We start from the raw sequence: 26,642 nt of genomic DNA, 5'->3' as shown, positions 1-26,642 counted from the left end.
AGTTTTGCTGAGTATGACTAGATTATCAATATAGGCCCCACAGAATGCAGAGAATGGACATAATACCCCATCCAACAGTCTCTGGAATGTAGCAGGTGTCCCATGGGGCCGAGGAGCCAAATAACTATTTGAGACGACCAGGGACATTGGGAAAGTTTGATCATGTAAGAGGCTAACATTTATTTTCTCCAACTCCTGTATAATGACATCTCTTCTGGCCTCAGGGATATCATAAGGATTTATGTTGATCACTTTTCAGGTGGGAGTACACATGAAATCGAAAACCACCTGTACTCTTCCTGGCTCATTACAAAGGACATCTGTAAACAGGTCTAGCCGGTCTTTAAAATCCTGTCTTTTACTTTGTGACAGATTTGATGGAATTAAATTGTTTTCACTTGGATCCTCTGTTAATCAATCAACTGGTCATTACCACCAACTTAGATTGTGCTGTGTCTTCTCTCCACTCTTTTAGGAGATTTATGAGGCTTTTGTTACTTGGTAAAGATGGTCCATATTCAAGATACAAGTTGGAGATATTTGTGTCTTTATTTGTATGTCTGGTTGGGAGACACAGTAATTGCAGCAACCGTTGTGTCCTAATATCTCATATGGTCCAGGCCATATGTAGGGCTTTCTGTTCTTTTGAGCCCTTATGAGGTGGCAATGAACAATAGTCCAGTCTGTGGTCATATGTTCCTTCAGATATTGGGTGGTGTGAGATAGGGGCAAACATGCTTCTTGTCCTTCCTCCTATGTCTCCCTCAACAAGTCCAAGACATCTCAAGGCTCTCAACAACTTAAAAGTTTAAAAGGTATAAACCCTAGGGAATATTGAGGACTCTTTCAGATGGCGAAAAAGGGCCCAAGATATAATGATGTCCCAATTTCTTCCATTTGCTTCCACCAACTTCCTGAGGACACTTTTTAAGGTTGTATTAAAACACTGAACCACAGTTTGAGGGTGATAAACTGTGGTCTGAAGTGCTTTACTTTGGAGAATTTATTTTGTTTCAGCCATTAGCTTACTCATAAAGGTGGTTCCCTGATCAGTAAGGATCTCCTTAGGGGGAAAAAAAAGGTATCACATGTTTTAATACCTGTTGCGATATATTATTTCTTAAGGGAAAACCCTTGGGATATCTGGTAGCATAATACAAAATTACCAGGATATATCGGTTTCCTAGCTTTAAAAGTTTGAGTGACCCCCACAATAGCCATACCGATGCGTGAGAATGGGATGTCAATAACATGTAGGAGCGGGGCCAGAGCTGAGCTATGAGCACTGGTTTTCTGACATAGGGCGCAGGTAAGAACAACATTTTTACATCACGTATACACCAGGCCAATAGAATCTCTTCACTACCCGTCTCTCTGTTTTGACTGCTCCTGAATATCCACCTGTTAGATGTGAATGGGTAATCTCTAATATCATCCTTGGGTGGGTTTGAGGGACCACAATCTGTGACATGGACAAGTCTTTTGAACAAGTATCTCCTGTATACAAGAGTCCTTGTTTGGTGAAGAAGACTGGTCCTTCTTTTTTCCTCCCTTTCTCCTCCAAGACAATGTTTAAGAAAGCCTTGTCTAGTATGGGATCATTGTGTTGGACGAAAGCTAGGTTTGGAATGATTTCAGGTTAATCTCCCTGTGAGGTGGGTTTTAACATTGCAGATGATAGTGTAGGCTGTTCATCTGCCTCCTCAAATCCATTTTGGGATCTACTACCCCTGCCAAAACATCTTAGCCATTTCTCCCACCCAGCCCTGATGTCAACCTTATAGGTATCAAGTAAAACTCAGTCTCCTGGCTGCAGGGATTCTTCTTGACTACTATCTAAATCAAAGACAAAAGATTCTTTGGTGGCTGTAGTCAGACTGGTAGTCTGCTCACTCAATTTTACAAATTCGGGGGTCCCCCGGTTTGTCTCAGTAGAGTCAGATCCCACTACTGTAACCATATGTAAGGGATCAAGAGTAGGAGTTGGACACAGTGGAAAATTAAATGTTGATTATACATTTTTATTTATCACAAAATAATAAGCGGGTTGGGAGAAATACTGTCTATCACTAAACTTAAGTGGTGTTTCATTGCCTCAACAAAACTAAGGAGTGTCTGTGTCAGGATGTTAAACAAAAGAGTGTCTTATTACATTTTGTGCCCAAAACCTTAAACTGACCCTTTAAACACTAAACCCATAATTAGGTGTAAGAAGAGGATTTCAGTAAGTGTCACACACCTGACATGCTGGCGTTTCCGGCATGCCTGGCGTTTATGCCACCATTGATTTTTCTGTTATGTTCGTAACGCTCTTCCCTGTTACAGTCTAGTCTTTCTGGACATTTTCTTCCTGTTTTCTATTTTATCCTCGCCCCCTTTTTACGCTTCACGTTGCAACCCCTTTGAGCTTTGCTTTCTCTTTAGGTTAATGCTCCCTGGTATTTCCCCTTGCAGTCGCTGCTGCCTTCTGCTTGCTTGCTTCCCCTGCTCTTTCTATTTTTTTCCCAGGCTGCTTCTGTGCGCCTTCCGCCACTGTCTTTACTGCGGCCTGTCTTTTTTCCTTACCTTCTGCTGCTCCTTCCTCCTTGCTTCTCCGTGGTTCCTTCCGCGCCTCCGGTATTCTTCAATTTCCTTTTGTATCTTTCCATCCTTCCCGCCGTTTTCTTACGGTCCTTCTCCTTTTCTTTCCTTGTTCCAGTTCCTCTGCCCTTCATCCCTCCTTCTTCTTAGTATTGTTTGCTTACCTGATTTTGCTTTTGCATTACGTGGTTTTCCGGTTTTGGACTCCGCTAGCCCAGACCTTCTCAGCCTTCGTTATCCGCTGGTCTGGTTTCTGCATTTACTCCAGGAAGATCCATTGGTTCACGTCGGTATCTGCAGTACTTTTATTCAGATTCTAACTAGAGGTTTTTTTTTGAGCCACCAGCTTTTTTCTTCTTTTTCAGGCGCTCGAGGAAGGAGGTCCTGTGTTCACCATTTATCCACACGGCAACACAGTGGCTTCCATCCGAGGGAGGCCATTTCTCTATAGAAGAAGACCTTCCGACGGAAGAAAGACAGGAGGTGTGGGTGGTCTACAGAGGACTCAGGTGAGCAGAAGGAAGTGGGGGACTATTCAGATTTGGAGGATTCCATTGATGTGACATCTAGCTTTCAGGACAGTAAGCTAGGTACTTGTATCTTTTGTTCAGAGTTCCAAACGTAATGTTCTCAGGTGTTGAAACTAAAGGAATATAGTTCCACCAGGAAATGGGTCTTCCCTTCCCCTATATTTCCTCAGGTAGTTTGAATGTTACTTTATTGCAGTTCAAGGACGAAGACACATCCCTTGAGTCTCCTTTAAATTCACAGCTCTTATAAATATTCAGTGTATCCCACTCTGTATCTCAATTAACCTTAAAGGGGTATGGTTCTTTCCTTTTCCTTTGACTGTTCTTCTTTTCACCCCTGTTGTACTCTCCTGCCAGGGTATAGCGACTTTATCAATGATCCTTAAAAGGGGTATGGGTGTTACCCTTCGTATTTGTTCTTATTGTTCAATAGTTTCATACTTATTTCTCTTCTCACTCCTGGTTTACTCTCCTCCCAGGATATCACAGTTCTGTTTCTTGGGTGCAGGTCCCACACACGCACAGTGCCTGCTTTACACTCCTGCTAGAGTAGCATATCCTTTCATGGGTGTAAGTCCCAGACTCACAGTTTGCCAGGTTCACTATCCTGCCAGGGCGTTCCTGTTCTCCACTCACTCTTTCTCTCTTCCAAGAAATTATGCTTTTCCAGTATTGGACCACCAACAATTTCCCAGCAAAGTTCTTTATAGTCAGATACTTTATAATAGGTTTTGCAGCTGCAAGATTTCTTCCAATATCACTGTAAGCAGCCTTCTAATCACAGGCCCATTCTTAGGATCCTGGAAAAAAGTGTGAATGTCACACATCTCTTCTAACAAGGGCAGGATAAGCTTGAAGAATAAACACAAAAACAGCAAGTAGAAGTCTATGGGCATCTCTGTCTGACAGGACCATAGACTAATTTAGACAGTATTCAGTAAGAAATGAATCGGGGTACTGCTCCTGCTTCCAATTATCAAAATAAAACTCGAAATCTAGTTCTGGCATATTTATGACTCATCAACAACTTTCTAAAGTTCATTTTCAAAGAATTCTGTGACTCAAGCAACAAGTTTGCATGCCTGTTATAATATCTATAAGGAGTGACCAAGGAGAGCCACAGTCCAAATAGAAATCTGCATTCATCGGTCAATCCATTGGTTTATCATCCTTTTTTTGTCACCAAGCAAGTCTGAACATACTGAAATTCTTCTTCTTGTCTTGCTTCTGTACCTATGGCTAGGAGTGCTGTGGTCTCACCGGTGTAGTCTGACATCGTTCAGATGGATCCAAGCTTGTCTGCCTTGAATGTTTACTACTGAGGGAGCCATGTCCTCCACTACATAAGATTCAATAAATCTTGGCTCATGCCACTTCCTAGTGAAGTTTCTGATCAGCCCAGTGTCACCAGCAAACAGTCTCGGTGCTGATAATAGTTCTTCATATACGGTTGCTGAATGGCTTTAATCTGTGTTCTGAGACCAACCCCCCTGATGCTTGAGTTGATGTGAAATGACAGAGATACTAGCAGTCATGGAAGTCAAATATTCACTTAATTCATTTCCTAACATTTTTGGTGTACTCGGGCCATCACTTCTACTTCTTGATGGAGGCATTTTCATTTGTCTTCCTATCACTAACTCGTTGGGTGTGAGGTGGTGGTTCGACCCAGGATGATTCCTTAGGGCATGTAAAGCTAGGGGTAGGAAATATAGCCATCCCTTTTTCAGCATCACCTTACGCTTGGTGACTCTTTCCTTAAGAAGCCCATTGAGTCTCTCACATATCCCATTCGCTTGCGAGTTACAAGCAGAAGAAAACTTGTGTTTAATGCTCAACAATAATCCTATTTGTTGAAATACATCTTTAACAAAATATGGCCCATTATCGGATCTCTGCACTTCACACACACTCCACATCTTGGAAAGACTTCATGTACTAAAAACGTTGCTGCACAAGTGTCATCAGGGTGTGTACAAGGATCTGCTTCGATCCACTTAGAGAAGGGACACACCACCACTATCAGATACCTGTATCCATTACATACTTGCAGCATTTCAACATAATCGATATGTAAATGCTGAAAAGGACTATTTGGTCGAGGAATTACTCCTCTAATTCTTAAATGCTTCTTTCACTACCATAATCGTAACTACCTTCTCCTTCACATCTGGAGTATCAAAATTTAAAATGTCTGAAGAAAATGCAACCCTTTTGGCTTCTGCATCTGCAGCTTCGTTCCTCTAACAGAGTCTGTTAACTTAGTATGCGTTACACATTTAACTATATCTACGGCTGCATGGAGTTGTAGTGCTTTAACAAGCATGTCCAATAATGATGTGTGCTGCACTGGAGTGCTGTCTGCTCGGAGGGAGCCCCTCCTTTTCCAACGTGCTAGTACTGTGTGTAGGGTTGACATCACATAGGCAGAGTCACAGTATAGCATCACTTCCTGCCCTTCATGTTTTTGAGCGTGACAATAAGCGCTACCAAATTTGACGCTTGCGCTAAAAAGTGAGACGTAGTCTTGCACTTGCTACAACCTCAAATTCACCATTTGCTTTAATCCGCACTACAGCTGCACCTGAATGCCTTTCTCCACTTGTTTGATACATTTTCAAAGAACCATCAATAAAGAGAATTTCCCCTCCTGACAATGCATTCTCTTTTATGCACAGTATATCAACATAAAACTATAAATAATGTGCGCAGTCATGCACATGCTCGCCATCTGCCTTGGCTCAGCTACAAAGGGGCAGGGTTCACTATTTTACATCTGACACTTTTAATCAATAGCTTTGATATTATTACTTCATATACAGAAGCTCTTTGAGATGTCAATACACCCTTGGGTTTCTCCAAAATGGCAAATATAGCATGTTCCACAAAAAGCATCACAGAACAACACATTACAATACTTGTAGATTTCTCAATTGTGAACATTTTTGCCACCAATGACTGTTCGTAAGGAAAATGCCCTTTCATGACCAGGTCTAAAATCCCACTGTAGAGGTTTGTACACTAATGTAGTCCACTGTGTAAACACTGTATATGAAAACAAGAAAAACTCCTCAGCATGATTGGGAATTCCTAAGCAGGGGCTGTCCAAATTGCTTTCTTTAATTATTCAAACCCTCCCTCCATTTACCCAGTCCATTCTATGTTCTCCTCATTCCCTTGTGCTTTCTTTGAATCCTGCAAAAGGGGTCTTGTCTATGAACTACAGTCACACACCCAGGCTCTCACATAATTACATAATCCCAAAAACTGTTGCATCTATTTCACTGTTTGTGGTTTTGCAGTTTTCATGATCACTTCAGCTCTTTCAGGCGTTACCCTTTTTCCCTCATGTGAGATCAAATTGCCTATGTACAACAGCTCTTCTTGACAGTACTGCAACTTCTCTTTGTCTGCTAGAATATTCATGAACTGATTTGAATCTTGTCTGCACTCATCTTCTTTTGTGCTACAAATCAAAATGTCATCTACATACTGTATCATGGTGCTTTTCAAATCATTATTGCCTACGTCCATCTGTAGGATTCTGTTAAAGATTGATGGGGACTCATAATACCCTTGAGGCAAACGAGTGTGTTTCAGATGGATTGACGGAACATAAATGAAGTCAAGTCTTGTGAGTCCTTGTGCAACGGGATTGAGAAAAATGCATTCTTCAAATCAATCACTATGAAATATTCCGCTTCTACTGGTATACTGCATAGTATCATAGTGACTCATTGCACGGATGGCGGTAGGTATTTAACATTATCGGTAATGGAATACCGGTAACGTTAAATGCCCATGCGGATTACGACCCGGCTCACCGCCATTAGCGGCACCGCTAATTACGGTGCCACTAATAGCGGTCAGTCCGCGTGCACGCGACCCGCCAATCCATAAATAACAACTTACCGCTAATAGCACACCATCACAAGGCTAGTGCACACGGCAATAGCGCCATGGTAAATACCCCAAAACCCCTTACCGGCATGGCGGCAAAACCGCCATCGCGAACCACCCATTAAAAGAACTAAGCAGTGTCAACACCTGCCACAGGTGGCCAAAATCAGCACAGGTGGAGGCAATGGAGACTGTGGCTGCTCAAAAGAAGCACACCACACCCCTTCCCACACCCCTTCCCACACCAAGATGGTTCCAATACTGGCAGCATTACATGGCCTGGAGGACCTGGTTGCAGCACTGCTGCTACAACAACAGGCTGCACAGAGGAGAGGCAGGAGGAGGAGGAGGGCCAGACAGGCACAGCAAGCACCACCACGCCACCTAATCATACAACAGAGGCAGCCACCAATTCTCCGGATCAGAGCCAGTCCATTTAACCTAACACCTGAGCAGATACACACCCTGTACCATCACCAGCATCGTGGACATGATACACAACAACATTGTGAGCCTCATAGATATCCGAACTGCCATTCCCCCTCTACCCAAGGTGGTGACAGTGCTCTACTTCCTGGCCACAGGAACCTGGCCACAGGAACCTACCAGCATACAGTGGGCCAGATGCACGTCATCTCCCAACCAGTATTCTCACGCATACTGAACCAGGTACTCGATGCCCTCCTGAAGCATGCACCCGAACACATATCCATGCCACGGACTGGCCAGGAGATTGCAAACACCAAAGTTGGCTTCTATTCACTGGCAGGCATCCCAAGTTGCATTGGGGCCATCGACTGTACACATGTGGAATTGGTCGTCCCACATCACAATGAAGTAGTCTACCGAAACAGGAAGCAATTCCACTCCATCAATGTCCAAATGGTATGTGACGCAAACAAGATAATCACACATTGCTGTGCCCGATTTCCAGGATCTACCCATGATTCCCTGGTCCTGCGGAACTCAACTATCCCCCGCTACATGGAGCGACAAATGGGACAACGTTTGTGGCTACTTGGTGAGTTCCAGGCCAAGCACATGGCAGTGTGATTGGGGGGGGATAGATAGATACTCCAACTGGGTGTGCATTGGGGGGGTAGATAGATACTCCAACTGGGTGTGCATTGGGGGGTAGATAGATACTCCAACTGGGTGTGCATTGGGGGGGTAGATAGATACTCCAACTGGGTGTGCATTGGGGGGGTAGATGGATACTCCAACTGGGTGTGCATTGGGGGGGTAGATAGATACTCCAACTGGGTGTAGACTGTAGTCCGTCGCCCAAATGCACATACAGATGTACGCTAATGGGCATCTGTGAGGGCAGCAACGTACTTGGGATGAACAGACATGCAAGTATATGCCACGCGACACAGCTGACAATCCAAATCTAGTGACATCAAATATCAATCCTCCTCCACATTGCACGACACTCCACGCCACGAAATACAAAAATGTCATCCATGCCATCAACATAGTCATGCAGCATTCCTACAGCACAACATCAACAATGCATTGTGCCCTTGGATGCATGCAAAGGGATACCCCCTAGCTATGGCAATGCACCACAAACCCATGGCACCACTGAAGTGTTGCCTCTCAGCATGGCAACAGCAATGTCGGAAGGACAGTACACCACCAGTGTGGTACCAAATGTGCCTGCCCACAGAGACACCAATGACCTGGCCTCACCCAGGACATGGCAGTCACTGTTGGAGGTATCAATGGGGCATGTCTACTTGCATGCTTGCACTCACCTTTGCACAAAGCAGTCACACAGACCATACTCATTGATACAGTTGAATGTGTACATGAATCACAATGATAGGCCAAAGTATGTGACATGAACAGGCCACACATGTGTCAAAAAGTAACAGGAACCCATTCCTCCCCCCATGTAGGTGATGCCGGCTATCCCCTGAAGAGGTGGCTCCTCACACCTGTACGGAACCCACAGAACAGGCACGAAGAAGAATACAACTGTGCACATACCCGTACCCGCCTCATCATCGAGCAGACTTTTGGACTTCTGAAGTCACGGTTTAGGTGCATTAGCAGGTCTGGTGGCGCCCTCCTGTATGGCCATGAGAAGGTGGCAAAGATCACCACGGCATGTGTCATGCTGCACAATATGTGTATGAGACGGAATGTGCCACTGCTCCCTGATGTTGAAATGGAGGCACCTGATGAGGATGATGATGGGGATGAGGATGGAGGTGAAGGGGATGCAGGTCATGCAAGAGGGGATGGCCAGGAGGGACGTGCTGTGAGACAGCATTTGATCAACCAAATATTCTGAGTAACATGCAGTCATACTGTCACCTGTATATGGCTGGTGATGCACTGGTGTCTGTTTGTTAGCTCACAATGGACCTTGGCGTCAATAAATTGATCATGCACAATGAAGGAGTCAAGGCCTGTGTTTTGCTCAAACAACAGTGTATTAATGAACAGAAACAGAAAAATGTGCAAGCTCCCAACCATCCCGCCACCCTTCCCCCCACCCCCCACAACTGTCCCATCACACCCTTCCCCCCACCCCCCACAACTGTCCCATCACACCATTCCTCCCACCCCCCACAACTGTCCCATCACACCCTTCCCCCCACCCCCCACAACTGTCCCATCACACCCTTCCCCCCAACCCCCCAACTGTCCCTCATGAGTCTCCAACAATGTATGTGTCCAGGCATGCATAGAGGTCAACGGACATTCACGCCCTATTGTTCATTGCCAGGGCCAGCATTTGGGGGCTGGCTGGAGGAGCGCCTGGTGGTGCGTGAAGAGCGTCTGAGTGGGCCTGTCTGCCGCAAACTGGTGGTCGAAGAGGTGGCAGACTGTCCTGGTGGAAATTGGCGCTCCATTGCATCTGCAATGCGTGTTAGCACCTCCCGGACGCGTATCAGCTCCCCACACAGCTTGTCTATGCACAACTCCATTCCCTCCCTGGAGTGCCTGGATGTCTCCCCGAGGTCAGCCCTGAGACGGGAAACCTTCTCCACACGTTGACCTACGAGGTCTGTGAGAGCCTGCTGGCGCTGGATGACGCTGGCCAGGTCAAGGGCAGTGGCGGCCTGTGGTGGTGTGTCTGCTAAGCATCCTGATGCTGGCTGGTGTGCAGATGCCGCCTTTGGGGGGCTACTGAAGGCCTCCATGGACTCATGAACAGTGACGTGCGAGCCAGGTGTGTGTAGGGGTGATTGCTCGGGGGTTACAGCAGGGCTTGGGGTGTGCATAGGCAGATCGAGATCTGTGTGCTCATCCACGTCGGACAATGGGGCAATGGCTGCCGCCTCCCCTGCCGAACTGGCAGCAGCTGAGGGTGGACCCTCGGTGGCGGTGATTTGGGGGGGGGAGTGGACCTCCAGAGGCGGGGCAGTAGGGTTTTGCGTGGCACTGGCAGTGGCGCGCATGAGTTGTCTTGGGCGCTGCAATAGGGGCCTTGGCCTTTTTCCCCTTGATGCTGTTGGTGCGTCCTCGCTGGGCTGTGGCCTTTTCTTCATTTGCACAGGGGGTGCCTGGGATGCTCCCTCGCTGTCTGTATGCGACCCTGTCGGGGACAAGAAGGGTAATGTCATTGGTTATGGTCGCATGTAGTCAATGCAGGCTACATCATGAATTCATTTGGGGCTGTTTGAACTTCATTGTGGAGGAAGCAGGAGAGGTGTCATTTCAGTGCCTCATCCATGCAGTGTTGTGTGTGGCACTTGGCTCTCTTGATGTATGCATGTGTGTGTGTTGGGTCTGGCGCTGACATGCGCAGGGTGGGACGCATGTGTGGATGCCGGGCCATCCATGCAGGGATCCAGGGCTGCCATTTGTGAGGACCTGTACATTCACATTGCATGCTTGCATCAGTGCACTTACCTCCATCAGAAGTGTCTGCTACGCCGTGCTCCATCCTCCCGACTCTCTCAATACATTCTACCTTGATGAGGTTTGCGCATGTCTCCTCCCACTCCTTCTACTTGATTGGTGACCCTGATCCTCCAGTGGTGGCAGTTTTGTGGTTCTCGGCCAGGATCATCCTGACCCGGAGTCTCAGGTCGTCCCATCGTTTTCAGCACTCGCGTACAGTGCGCGTGCTGGTGCCTACAGCACTCACTTTTGTTGACACTTCGGCCCAGATTGCTTTCTTCTTTAAGAGGGTCTCCTGCCGCATGTCATTTGCGAAGACCACTTCTATATTGTCTGCTAAGGTCTGAGTCAGCATCACTAACTCCTCAGTGGAGAACTTCTCCTTTCGCTGGCGGTCTGTGGTTTTTTAAGTGCCTTGGGCATGGTAACAGTGTAGCAATGGATCTCAGGCAGCAAGGTAACACAAACAGGTCCAGGGGGCAGAGGATGGCAATGGATTGTCTTTTTGAAGATGGCCGCCATGCTCTTTCCCGTTCCTGTGCGATGATGCTATTTCCGGTTCCGGTATTTAATGGTCACCGCTATTAGCGGTGCCCACTATTTGCACGATGCGTCAAGGCGGAGTTGCTATCTGCACTGTCGTGGAAGGCGGTAAGTGACTTTTGGGGGAGATTAGTGGCAAGGCTGGAGGGGCATTACCGGCATGGCGCAAAGCTTGTGTCCGCGTACTCGTAATGGTACGCTATTAGCGCCCTCCTACGAGGGCGGACACGTTAAGGGCGCCATGCCGGTAATTTGCGGATTTTACCACACAACGTGTAATGAGGCCAGTCTCAAAAATGCCCTCATCTGCCTCTCGAGACATGGGGTACTGTCTTGCTTGAGGTAAAATTGCTCATGGTTTTAGCTTTATTTTAACTCACCCTACAAATTTAAATAAGACTACATCATAAAGGCTTGTAGTCCATAAAGCGCTTGGCGCTTTCTCTAAGTCTTCATAAAAAAATGCTGGGTGCTGCCGCATTATTTTCATGCGCTGCAGGATCTCCCTTTTCTCTATTCTAATCCAATATGCAATGCTCATAAAGAACACTACTTCATTATCTGATAGATCATCTCCAAACATGTCATTGTCAGTGATGTCAGTCAATCTGCACCATTCCCCCAAAGGCAATCACTGTTCTCCATGGCCTACCCTCATCACCCGTTCTCTTTGTACTATGGCTGCATTTAGGGGGATGGCCTGTCTCCCCTCTTCGTTCATAGGTATCTGTGGTCTAAATCGAAATTCAACACTAAGCCAGGTAGCCTTGTTAACAGAATGCTCATGCCATAAAGGAAAACCTTTAGTTCTATCGGCACACCTTGCAGAGCGATTTGCCCTGTAAATGCCAATATAAATTCTTCCCCATTTATATAAAATATCCCAGGAGTAGAGAATAATATACCTTTATCAGGGAAAGAAATCATCATGTTAAGTTTTGTCATTAAGTCTCTTCCCAAAATATTAACTGGTGTCTCTCGTGAATACAACAATGGAACAGACATGTCATACTCTCCTATAGAGATTGGTCATTCATCAGTAAAAGGAACTCGACTCATAGCTCCAGAGAACCCTCGAGTATTCATGGCAATTCTCAACATTGGATATTTTCCCTCTCGTATACATGAATGAGTTGCACCAGTGTCTACTAGAAACGAAAAAGATGTGCCTCCTATTGTCACATCAACCATTGGTTCCTCTTGAGGGTATGGTGTCACAGATAGTACTGAGCACATCAAGTCACCCTCTGAGCTGTCCTGTTGTTGATACAGAAAAAACAAAAAAGGGATACCTATACATCCCCATATCCTTTCAACTAAACAATATGAATATAATTTAAAAAAATAGGATCGGAGGGAGTGAGGTTGGATTAATGCTACTAACACAAAATCTTCATTTATTCAGATTTAGCAAAAGAAATATCTTATTTATTCTTTTCCACAACAAATGATATGCACATTTAATTAAAATACCAAATATACTGTATACACCACATATTAATCACATCTCTCACTACCACCTCGCATACACACTCATGCCTTCACACACTCCAATGTTTTCCACATATTCTATCATATTTAAACAAAATACACAATATACACTGTAGTTCTTTATCTTCTTTAATTATTTTCAATATTGTCTTTGGCCCCACAATCTCTTTTACAGTGTGCCTTCTGTTAAAGCCACTCCGATTTTTTTGGCCTATATCTACATATGTTTCGGTCCCCTATAGGCACCAATCTTGCCCACAATTCTTAGGGCCTTCTTCAGGACAGTCTATACAGACAAAAAAAGCAGTTCTATGTCTGCTTATGCCAAAATATATAAGGTAGTAGATGTCTTCACCAGTTCTACATTTCTCAATCACCTAAAAACAACAAAACAAAACCACTTGTTATTTGTTATTGTGGATACATGCATACCCCTGTACCTGTGAAAGTATTCGCTCCTACCACAGTGACACCCCCTATTCTAGACGTCAATAATTGTCCTGTGTTTGCATTCTGCTACACCTGCATGGGGGCGTGCTGCGACTGCCCTTGCAGTGGATTCAATGGTGCTTGCTGTGATTGCTGTGCCTGTTGCATTTGCGGCACTTGTGCCTGATACACTGTCTGATCTTGGATAAAACCATCCCTAACTTGTGAGCTATATGCTAGAGGATAAGCTGTCCCTCTCATGATAATTGACCATTTTGTACATACCCTTGGCTTCTGCATACACGCACAATGTGCCCTGTCATCTCAAATGTCCAATATATAGGAGGACCATGTCTGTATAGTCCCCTTTGGGGGAACCCTACTTGCACATTCTGATTCTCATTTTCGGTGTTCTGGAACCAACTTTGATTGTTTTGAAATCCACCCCTTCCTCTGTAGCCCATGCCTCTACCTTGTGGTATAAACCAATTCCTTCCTTGGTCCATCTGGTGCTGATTACTCACCTGCGATGTACCCACTGCATGCTGTACTCCTAGTCCTTCTCAGCTTGTCAATACTGCCCCTTCTATGGCATATTTTTACAATTTCCTCTGATTTGGCTTCCTCAATTCTTCTAGCATCGTCTTTCTTCTTGTTTTTCTCCGACAATGATGCACTATAGTCAACTCTATATCAGCCCATGGCTTTGCTTCCCTTCCCACTTGCTTCTTGAGTTGCCCCTGTACCTGCTCAGGCAATCCCTGACATAAAATGTTTAAAATATTGCCACTGTTTTTCCCCATGTCACGCGTGTTTCAAGAGTCCAGCGTTCCTGAATGTCCTGAATGTAATAAAGCAGATGCTTGTCCTCTTTCATCTTACATGTCATAAGGGCACCCATGCCTGATGTGTCAGGATACTGCACCCAGAGAGTTCTCCATACATCTGCCCTACACTTATTATATGGCTCTCCATCATGCACTGTATTTTGTGCCATGACAATTGAATAGCCTGCTCTCATCCAAATGTCATCAGCTCTTTCCACAAAAATGGCTGCTAGCAGACCCTTAATAGCCCCTATTTTTAAGGTATTTCCTCCTGTAATTTTTTCTCACTCATAAATCAATTTTCCTGCACCCGCCGTTAAACTGGGGAGTTTGCACCTTAAATTATCCTTATTGATCTGTGGCTATGGAATATACTGTGGTTTTACTGCTCCTTTTTCCAATAAGGGAAACTGCGTAAATCCTGATCCACAGTTGGCTCCCATCGTCTGCTGATCCATAGTGGGGACAATGGTTCCTGGTCACCTTATTCCTGGCAATGACCTTAACCTGCTTACATATGGCAGTGATCCTCTTTTCTTGTTATACAATCGTCATTTAGGGTACTCTGGATATGCTATAGTATCTGGTGTCCTTTCCTTAGGTTGCTCTAGATCAAACCATCTTACTTCCTTATCTTCCTGCAGGCCTGCCTCAGGGGCACATGCACCTCCTCCTTCTCCACTGAAGGATTCTCTCTCTTCATTTGACATATCTAGTCCCCAACTAGTGTGACTCTCATCCCCTTCACCCTTAACTAAGGTCTGTCTACTTAAAGACAATTCTCTATGCTGAAGACTGAATGGATTATTCTCTTTGATTCATGATTGGAAGAATAGGGTTTGATATCCCTTCCCTCAGCTTCCTGATTTGCCACCTTCTCATAAATACTGATAAGATTTATCAATCCTATCTCCAATTCTTCCTATATCTAAGTGCTCTTCTAGGGTGACTTTAGATGGCCCTGACATTGTTCCCTGTAACAGGAGGAACTATTCTATACTGCCCCCATTGTATTACTGAACTTGGCTGCATTAATTCTGCTTGAATGCGGTTAATATCATGCTCCTGCTGTCTCCTCTTTTGTTCTTATTCTTTCTCTACTTTACTTTGCTTATTTGCTTCCCATCTAACGCTTTCCTCTTCTCGTATTACCTCTTCTCTCATTACCCCTGCTCTTCTCGCTTCCTCTTCTTATTGTCTCTGCATTCTTTTATCACTTAATGTCTGCGCTTCTTCCTCTTCTCTTTTCCTTTCTTGCCTATCCTGTTCTTCTATTGTTCTCTGTCTGTTATCATACTTTATCTGCTCCTCTGTCATTTATTCTTTCTTGTGTTGCTCCTCCTAATACATCTGTTCTCACCGCTGTCTGCTCTTCATTTTATGCTCATCTTCTTTTAATCTCTTTTCCCGTTCCCTGTCTTTCCCTGTCTTTCCTATCCTCTTCGTCTTGATCTTCCCTTTGCCTGACTTTCTCAATGCTCTTCCCGTCTACCTTGAGTAATCCTGTCTCCCATCCATTCATTATGTACAAGCGTTACTTTGTCAGTTTCATCCTTCTCTCCATTCCATCTCTTGATCTCTCGTTCTATGTCTGTTGATACATTCGATTGCTCACTTTTCTCTTCCCTGTTTTGTAAGACCTTAAAGATATCCTCTTTTCTCTTAGACTCCTCTGGACTATCATCACTATTATAAGAAGGCTGTTTGTATATTGGATTACTATACCCTGTCGCCGCAATACTGCTTTCGACAATGATCCCCCTTGTGGCCATGGCATGAACATCTTATCTGCTGTGCCTTTCACCCATTCTGCACTGTACTGTTTGAGCTTAGGTATGGGTTTTGGCAATGTCTTACATAAATGCACCGGAGGAGTAATGTCTCCCATTGTGAACAATCTGAATTGACTGTTAATACTTACCAGTGTTTGCAAAAATACTTTTTATGAAAACAACAAATATGAGCATGCTCCAACAATCGCCGCTGAAAACCTCTATCTTAAAATAATCTCAGTCTACCTCTGAGCAGTACCGACAGTTTCTCGAGATAGATACTATGTCTCCTTGACCTTTTCTCAATTTTCCTTACACAATTGTCGTTCTTTGACACCTCAATGTACCTTAAATACACAAAGAGACAGACTAGTCGACTCTTCACATTAATCCTTAGTGATCACTCTTTATCTCTGCCCCTAATAATACCCTGATTACAGGATTTCATTTGTTATTTTATACAAGCCTGTCCTGTATGTAGCCTAGTTTACTTCAACTGAAATGTAAAACAATTTCTTCTGAACCCCCTTGGGTTAGGACTTTCGGGCTCTCTCTCTTTCTCTCTCTCTCTCATTGCAGAAATAAAATCTCCTGTTACTTTCCCTGTTGCTTTCTAAATGACCGCAATCCCATCCCCTCAGTTTGCCATTCCCCTTAATCTACTCACCATTCATTCCTTCAGCTGGAGGTCTTCGGTATCAACTCCCTCCTCCAATTGACCACTTTCACCTTCCGTCCGCAAAGCGCCTGTGGAAACCAGAAGGGATTTTGTCAAAGAGAGACCCATCCCACCGTTTCGATTTTCTTACAAGAATTCTATATCGGCCGTTCTCCACAGGAAAGCCTGCAATCTTCATACTAGATGGTTGAGGGTGCCCGATCGTCCGAACACTGGAGTCTACTGGACGCTTTACTTCCAAACCATTCGGCATGCTACCAAGTGAACGATTATGGTCCTTTTAATCAAGGAAGCACATCGTACAATGGATGGGATGGAGAATAACTGGTAGACCAAATAATAGGACTGACTCAGGAAGTTGGAAAAACGTCTCTGTTTTATTCTCAATTACATAAAACACAGAGTTACAATGGACATCATGATTGTGGTTTTGCTCAAGGGGAATATCTTAGTATGCTTTCTGTAAGGAACTGGATTGTGATTGGGTCTCTACAGTCAGGTTGACAAATTATGCCCTCCCCTAGTGCCAGTCATCTTCAACAGTTAATAGTACATCATATCATTGGCTCTCAAACTATAAATCCATTAGGCCCTCTACAATTGGTTGGCATGCTTGTACCCTTCTGGAGCATTCGATTCCCTAGCAGCAAGTAAGCTAGTACCCCAGGTGCTGGTGGGTGGACTTGACCCTGATGCCCCTCCCAACCCAATTAGCCCACAATCTCTCATCACTCATGTCTTCTGCCATTCAGATTGCCTTTTAACTTGGCCCTGTAGTTGCTTTTCTTCTCAGGGGATATAAGGGAGTATAATCGTGTTCTTATCAAGGTTCAGGTCTGCATGCCTACTTATATTTCCATCCTGGACTCACATGACAGAAGACCGTTAATCGGCCCATATTATAGCATTTAATTGGCTTGAATAAAGGAACTTGGCACTCATGGTGTTCTCTCTTTGCAATTTAACAAGGGATGCCTCAGCGTCTCACATTCACTGTTCTTCAAGGACTGATAACCAGTTTTGTCTGCCTTAGCTATGACACCAGACAAACAGCCTTTCTTTGGTCCATGTTCGTTTGAGCTACGGCTTATTTCTTTGTTACAACACACACAGAGCTATCAATCCTTCTTTCTCCATGGTTTGAGCTTACTAAAATTGTGACATCGAATAGCCAGATTCTATATATGTATATATATATATATATATATATATATATATATATATTGGCGGCATCGCCTGCAGTCTATTCACGACGTATAGCCAGCCTTTATTATTTCTATATTCTACTTGCTTTACAGCATCTGTACAGATATAAAACGTCTTGCATTTTCTGCAGTGCTTCTTTTCACGTGCAATCTTCACTTCGCACATGAAAGTCTTCTTGATTCTTTACTTTGACATCAGATTCTAAAAAGTCTATGCATTGTCTTCTTCAGTCATCCTTCTTAGTGCATTGCCCTCATTTCTTGTGACGTCACCACCCTCTCCTTTTCACATCTTCACACTTCTTCAGGGATCTCCCTCAGGAGAACTTCATCTCTTTGGGGATACATCATATAGGGTTTTCTCAGTGGATACCTTGTCTCAAAGGCTCTTCGTGGGATAGGCACAATTACTGGCGTTGCACAAGTCGCAATTTCCAGTTTCCAATATATAGGCAGAATAGGGGCGGGACTTCCTGCACAGGCATTCAGCTGCTCCTCTACACAAATGATCACTGTCTGTGCGCGCAGAAACAGTCTGACATCATGCATTGAAGTGTTCAATGCCAATAAAGCCTTCCTATGCTATTCTTGCATCAAAACACCTGTATGTAATCCAATGCTTATGCTGAAAAGAAAACACCTAGAAGCCTGAATGACATTACGGATCCTGCTTAAGAGACTATGGTAGTGAACATGTGGTCTAGGCAGCCTTTTCAAAGGTATTTCTAGGGTCCCTGACCACAATGCAGCACCGCGATGAGAGCCCCCACCACACTATATACAAACTAGGTCCTGTTTACATGCCTTACCAAGGACATTTTAAAGGAATCAATTTAATTTGCTCTTTTCTCTCTTTTGTGAATTCTTTTCAGCCTTATTCCATAAAGTATTATATAACCACAAGTGTACTGTCTATAAGCCTGCTGAATGCATTATGTTTGTTTTATGTATGCTTATATAGGATCAGCAGAATAATCAAAGTGGGAGTCAGTATTAACAATCTTTAATTGGTGTATGTCAACAGAACAAGTTGAAAATAAACCAAGAACCTAGTCTTTCACATTGGGTATGACATTGTCTCACCTCCCAGTAGCTTTGCTGATTTCCCGAAGTTTCCAAACAGTTTCATCTGACTTTGTTTCTCAAAGATGAGCAGTATCCCTGGCATTGTTAGCATCTGTTGAACCCGCTGTTGCTACTGTTGCAGTGTTAGTCAAGTCGAGAATTCTCCAAGGTTCATTGCTTTTCGCTGCTACCACTTCACCCAATTTGGGATCCTTGTATCATGATCTCTTACTACCACCTTGACTACTCCTACTCTGTCATCCAATTCTGAGTTTCCTTCCTCATATTATGTCCTTTATCTGCACTGGAATGGCCTGCCCTCCTTGTACCTTCCTGCTTTGTTTTAATTAAGGCCCTGACTTCCTATTGTCACTCAACTCTTGGTATCTCCTCCTTCCAGTCTGATTCAACTTCCTTCTCTGATGATGCTACCATCTCCTCCTGCTATGATACCAATACAGCCTTTCATGTTACTACAATCTCCTACTCTTTTGATGCACCACCTACTCTGATTCATGGGTGTTTACAAAGTTGGTTACATCACCCCTCTATCATCTAGTGAGGCTCTGCATCTATGACTGACAATATGTAAAGGGCTGTGATTGGTTATTCCCTTGTGTACACATAAGGCTGTGTTTTACTCAAGGATTTGGTCCAGGGCTGTATTTGAACTATCCTCATCTTGGATTTTAATCTGTCCCATTTTACCCTCATGAATGCTGCCTGTTTTGTGCAGAGATTTTAAGAGTTTCCAGAGTATGATTTTAAAGCTGAAAAAACACTGGGTGAACTTTTGAAGAATTATATTTTATTGAGACTATGGGGAAATGTACCCTGACTGCAAAGTTTCTCACTGGGCAGAAATTCCACTCAAGCAATGATGGACATGAAGTCCGAGCTGAGGAAATGACGTGATCAGCTGGTAAAGTGTGAAAGCAATTGGTCCAAGTGTTCCTGATAGCAACTTGAAGATTGGTTGAGTGCCAAAGGCAGCTCTGGAGTGTCCTGCTGGTTCAAACTTGTTTGGAAGTACTAGAATCATGGCTTGTGGAGGTTTGATGGTAAAAAGTATAGGAGTATTGGCTGTCTTAGTGCTCAGGTGCTGTGAGTCCCACTCTGAGGTCTAAGGGACAGTGCAGCCCTTGTTTGCGGGCCCCCAATAGAAGTAAGGCTGAAGCACACTTCCAGGGATCCTTCACCATAATGAGCTCCTGGGATGCGGTGTGATTGGCAGAGATGCAGGTCTTGTTCCAGCAGCAGGTCGCCTCCAATGTGCCCTGAGTATAGGTAGTGAACAAAGCTCACCTCTGCCTTAGACACTCAGTCTTCACCTCACTGGTGGAGAGCTTTGGAATATCAATTCTCTCAAAACAGTCCAATGAATTCTTTCTCAGGTGTTTGTCCCTCAGTTAATCAAAGAAGGAGTGGGAGCCCCCTTATTTTAAAGGCAAAACCCCATTTGTAACTGGACTAAAACAAGGCTGTTTTTAGGGGTCCAATAGCTGTTCTTGAGACAAGTGGTCTTTGTCTTCTGAAAGCATGCACAGAGTGCTTTGTGTTAAAGGAAGTGAATATGACAGGAAGGAAAAGCAAATATAGAGAAAAACAAAGTGGTGGAATTCCCCTCGAGCAATGCTTAGCTCCCTATCTACACCAACTCACCCCTCTTCCCTGTCAATACCATCAAAGTCCAGTTTGGTATGCAGCACACTAGTTTGAGGCTAGTCCTTTTGGGATGGATGTGCACATTAATGCCTGTTTACCAAGACAGCTTCTGCTGGTAGGCTCTACCAGAAATCATCAAAGATTGTAGGAGGTGCCCAGCTATCCAATCTCTTGCCGTGCATTTGAAAAGCTTGGCTGTCTGGCCGCAATACACATAATCCTTCCACAGCTGATCTTGGCTCGTGGTGAGGATACTAGTATGATATGAAACTGATGAGGCTTGGATAATTATGAGAGATACTATGTGCTGTGCCTTAAACTCAGGTATGGCTAATATTTAAAGTTTTCAGCTGCCAATAGGATGGTTAAACTCGTAGTTTTGCGGTTTTGGGAAGGGGAATTCATCTCTCAAATCCAGCCACTGCGCTAAATCAACTTGGCTGTCACTGCAGCTGTCAAATGGGCAACTGTGTTCCATGAACCTGCTATGTTGGACTGTAGAGCAGACGCTGCAGATCAGGCTACTGTCCCAGCAGGACATAGTTGTGCACAATACTTTTAGCCTGTATTTTATGAAAAAGGACATATGTTTTGCAGATCACCCTTTCTGTGATGGAATTACCTGCATCATTTCATTAATTAATAACAATATCAAAGCCAGTCCTTCTGCACCCTTGCCAGATCGCACGCGGTACATGGTAATTCATTGGAGTATGCTGCCTTACCATGTATAGACAGTTTCGGTTTTGCAAAAAGATGAAAATCTTACCCAGTTCTGGGAAAAAAAAGAAAATTACTTAAGACCACATTACCTGCCATGGTGCAGGTGGCAGCAAAATGTGCTAGTCGCCTTCTACATTCAACAACTGGGCTGCTAATACATCATACAGGACCACAGTATGTGCCTACACAAACAGGGAATGCTGGCTATGAACACTCTTGTTTTTGGAAATGCATGTCGTTTATAGTGGCTACATTGGATTCTTAAGGTAATTTCTCTAAAATAATATTTGTATACGTAAACATAGCCTAATTACTTGTCTACTGAAAGTGGCGGCCTTAAATAGGTCAGAGTAGCAATACACCTTTACACACCACAATACATGCAAGCTTCTAAAAGTGGACCAGTTTGTTTCTAGATCACTCTGGCAATCCGATGATAAATATCATACTTGGAAACACACAAATACATTTGAAATATGCAAACAAATAAAGGGAGTTCAATACTCAGAGGCACATGTTTCATTCAGTTTATGTATGCAATCATGGGTATTAATTTTTCTGTAATGGAAAGCTTAGAATTAAAAGCTATGGGTATGATAAATATAGTAATTACTAATGCTGGCACAATAATTTACTTGAGAATCATAATGCCAGCGTAAGTTATGGCTAATATTAACCAGCTAGATAGATTTACATTTAAGTATACACATTCTATTAATCTTTCAGAATGCTTTCTTTTTCTATCTGCTTGGTCTAATGTAAAAGGCAGTACAAGCCATATTGGTGCAGTTATACCCATGTGCATAGGGGACAGAAGGCATTCACTGAATGACAACAGAATGTCATTGACTGACAATCATAGAATAAACATCAAGGTTATTGCTTGCTAGATGTATTGTCTTGAATCACTGAAAAAAAAATACTTTGGCTTCAACAGATAGTGGCCTGCAGGGAAATACAGAAAAATAGAAAACATCATGGGTGGCATTACCATAACTTTGCAAAAATCGCCCTAGTGCAAAAAACATATTCGTTCAATTCATTTTTGATTCAAAACAATGTTTGTCCTAGGCCTAGCCCTTTGCTCTAGTAACAATAAGCCTTTACATAAGCTGTTTTATTTCACTAATACTGTAAAGTAAAGCTGCAATAAGGGTCACAAATTACCCAGCATTTATGAATTGTATTGTTTTTGTAGGAGTTTGAGTGCACAAGACGGAGGGGACAAATTATGAGGAGGCTGGGCAAATGTATTACCCTCGCATTGTGGATAGTGACTGCCCTTTCCTCATATTGCCATAGTTGATCACTTTGGACAGCTACTCAGTGTAGGCCTCCATTAGAATAAAGGGAGAAACAGTTGCACAAGCGGTCATGTAAGCAAGGCTCCCATCTGCCAATCTGGGCTATAACATAAAGTGTGTATCTGAACAATTAATAATAAAATTAAATTAAACAAAAATAATTAATAATTAATCCCTGCCCTTTTCAACAGTCTTACAATTTGTATGAAGCTGAACGGAAAATTACACCCAATTGCAAAAATGTGTAAGTAATATTAGTGTGTGATTCCCCTACAGCCCTTTCATTGAAGACCCCGCCGCCCCACGTCAAACACCACTAAATGTACCTACTATGGTTGGGGCTTTAAGGCTACCCTTGCATGTTTGGGCTGAATGCACTTGTGCAAATGCTGTGCTGCACAGGACAGGCGCCGAGCATGAACGCTTGCGACAACACAGACAAGCATTTTAGAGGGGGCAATTAGCATCTACGTTAATCTCGTTGAAAACTCATAAAGTCTCTTCTAGGCTGCTCAGAATGTCACTCACTCCAGGCGTGCTAGAGTTTCTCGCAGGGACGTCATTTAGGGGTCACCAGAGGTCGCAACTGCAACCTCTAATAAAAAAAAGTTTCTTTTTAAAAAACATTTTTTTGTAATGCAAGCTCCTGGGCTGTGGCCAGCACCATGTGCTCTTTACGTCTGGTGGGAGTGGCTGGCTTTCTTGTTCAGGGCCTTTAAAAAAAAGAAGAAAAATAAGAACAGGAGTGCCACAAGTCTAACACTTTCAGCACTGACCCTAAATAAGAAAGAATAGGAATACCAAATAATGTGTCTTTCTGGAATTCTGTACAATAATTGCTAGACTCATTAAAGGTTTATTTCAGGCACACTTCAGGGGGTAAGTCACTGATTTAGTCTTTTCTTAAACACCTCAACTCAGCCTTTCATCCTTCTGAGATCAATAAATGAGTACCAACACAGGTTGGGTGATATTAGGTGTATATTTTTTCTATATAAAGCGCTTAAGCGTACGTGCTATACAAGAACATAACACATCATTATCATTTGGCCATGGACGTCTGCTTGCATTCACAGTAATTTGGTAATATGGGCCTATACACACTGATCTTAATGATACATATGGCGATCCATTCTTGTATGAAATGTACATCTCATTAGAGTGATATCGTAGCCATATTTTTCGTAGTGTACAATGCTATTTGATGCCACTTCCTGTTTTGTCAACGGGTGAAAGGTTGTGTTCCATCACTTCCCGTGATGTCACTTTGGGCGGGGTTAAATGACATCACTTCCTGTGATGTCATCAGGGGGTCAAGGGTCGTGTGATGTCACTTCCACTACCCCAGGAATTTTGGTGATATGTCGTCCCTGGTTTCTCGGGCCCGATAATTTTCTGTTATTGATTTGGGTTCCTTTAAAAAACGCAGATTTTAACAATGAACATTTTCTGAATGGCATGTGCGACGTGTGTCGTCAATCCGGAGAATACATCTTTACCTCATCAGAACTCGCACATTTGCTGTCGCACAAATGGGAGTAATGCCTAATGCCAAAACCTCTGAGTGTATAGGTCACTTGAAAAATAATCAAATAGTCTATTTTGTAAAATATACCGTTTCACCATCTTTCACAGTGAAATGTATAGATAATAAAAGTTGCCATGCGAGAGAAAGACAATGGAATTGCGCAGAAACCTCGTTAATTAGAAAGCAATTGAGTTAATGTAAAATAGACAATGCTTCTTCTGTTGAATTGTAAAGCAAGAATTGACAATGACAATCATGGTGGATGCTGTACAGGCATTGAGTGGGGGTGGAGTTTTTCCAAGTGTCACAATGGGATATCCTAAAGCAGGGACCAACTTCCATAAACACGGACTCATGGGCCCCTTGTATCTTTTTGGCACAGTTTATCCTATATCACAAGTGTAGGATGCACTTTTGGAAAGATGGACACCTGGGTCAAACTCGTGGCAGGCTCATGAGTCATCCACAATGATTTGTCATCCAAACTGGAGGCTTGCCTCTCGATTTGAATTATGGGCTTACATGTCAAGTTCATTAAGCTAGTCAGAGCCCATTAAGCCTGCCTCCTCGAGTTGGTTCGTCCAATTAGATCATTAGAATCTCCAAAATGAAGTTTGGCCATCTACAAAAGGCCCAGCTCACTTTCAGCTCTTTGTGGATTTTTCTAGCCAGTGAGGGAGAGCAGAGCTCCGCTTGGAGGTCTTTGAGAAATGATTTTTGGTTGATTGATTATTCTCAGAAGCTTCTTCTTGTTAATTTTTGTGTGAATCATGTTAGTGCATGTTCCAAGTATTGTCTGTGTTTAATTACTTTACCTCATGTGTCGAAGTGACTTCTCTCTGGCCTGCAGGAGTACAATAATGCAATAATGAGGAGAAGCTTAAGTGCCTATTTAGCTTTCACACTTCTACAAACCAGGAACCAGCACAATCATAAAGGTAAAACAGACACAGTTAAGATATATATATATATGTATATATTGCGTATCCTTTTGTGGTAACATGGGCAGAGTGAAGGCTATACTCTCAAGATGGGTGTTTATGTTAAACATTAGTAAGCAAACATTGAAGTATAACTGTTCAAAAGAAAGGAAAGCTCAATCAAGGTTCCAGAAACATATATACATACTTTAATTAAGCACTTCATGTGCAGAAAAAAACCCAAATAGAAAACACAACAAAAATCCACCCCTGTAAAAGAAGCACAGAATATGCAAGATAACAAGATAGATAACCTGTCTTCACCTCAAAACTGGAGGGCTTTGCAAAGGACTGCTCTCCCAACAGAGTCCAATGACATCAGCTTGAAGGTTTGACGTCCAGGATAAGTCAAAGGAGCAAAGTCAATCCCCGGGGCTATCTTCTTACTGGCAGCAGCAAAGTCACCGTGGATGGGGGTGGGGGGGAGGCTTCACATAACACTTTCACAGCTGAAATGGCCTCACAGTGTTGACACGTGTGATATCATTTTGATGTGCCTCGGATAACTATGAGAGATGCCAGTCACCAGACCTCAAACTCAGGTATGGCTTATATTTATAGAGTAACTTGCCACCAGCAAAGCAGAGTCAAAGTTATGTAGTGCTTGGAACAGTGGTACATATGTTTACATCATGCCTTCTGTGTATTCGAATAAAATTTAAAGAAGTTAAATTGAACGTTGTAAAGACAATACCAAAAAATGCTTAACATCTGCCATTTCCCCCTGCATGTTTTCTGTTGTTGCTTTGCCATCATCTGATTTGATTCTTTGTCGGCTTGACATGTAGTGTAGGGTTCTTTATGTAGTAGGGATTTTAAATATTCGCCTGTTGCTCTTGGTTCCCAGGGTGTTTTCACAGTGTAAAGTTCTCTGGTGCTTTTCACTTCTCCCAGTTCTAACAGTTTGTTGGCTGGTTCTCTCATGAGCATCTTCAATGATGGGATAGAATAAGGTGGGGGTGGTGAGGAGCAGGAGGAGCTACATGAGAAGGATTCCTTTATGGTGGAGGAAGGAAACCTGTGCTTTTTGTTTTCACCGGCTCACTGGACAGGACCCCACTGCATTGCAGTTCCTAAGAGATGGCAGTGGAGCCTGATGCATTCAAGGGCCTCAGAAAAAGGAATGAAAGAGGGGGCAGGGCCAGAACCATAGGAGGATGGCCTGAGAACAGACGCAAGGAGTGAAGGGTCTCTGACTGAAGCTCCCACTGAGGCAGAGGAACAGGGATGTCTTGTGGATGCCCTAATAAAACTGCGCTGGTGAGGGAACAGGAGGGCATGTTCCATATTTGGGAGAAGGGGTTGGCTGCGGCAAGCAGGCTAGAGGATTAGGATGCAAAAGCTCCTGTGGGTACAGCCATTAAAGAGCTTGTTGTCTCCACACAGCAGGGTGAGGGTGCAGAGAAGGGAAGGGTGATATGTCAAAAAGGAGCTTCAGGAGTAAAATCAGTCTGCTGAGGATTCCCAGCATGTGGTTGAACTACCACAGGGGTAGGAGGAGGGGTGAAGACAGAGGAGTGAAGAGATTTGGTGGATGTGAAGCCTCACCCAGTACCTGCC

The sequence above is a fragment of the Ambystoma mexicanum genome, chromosome 4p (assembly GCF_040938575.1).
Source record: "Ambystoma mexicanum isolate Mex_15411 chromosome 4p, UKY_AmexF1_1, whole genome shotgun sequence".
Taxonomy (NCBI): Eukaryota; Metazoa; Chordata; class Amphibia; order Caudata; family Ambystomatidae; genus Ambystoma; species Ambystoma mexicanum.
This window is presented reverse-complemented; position numbering follows the sequence as displayed.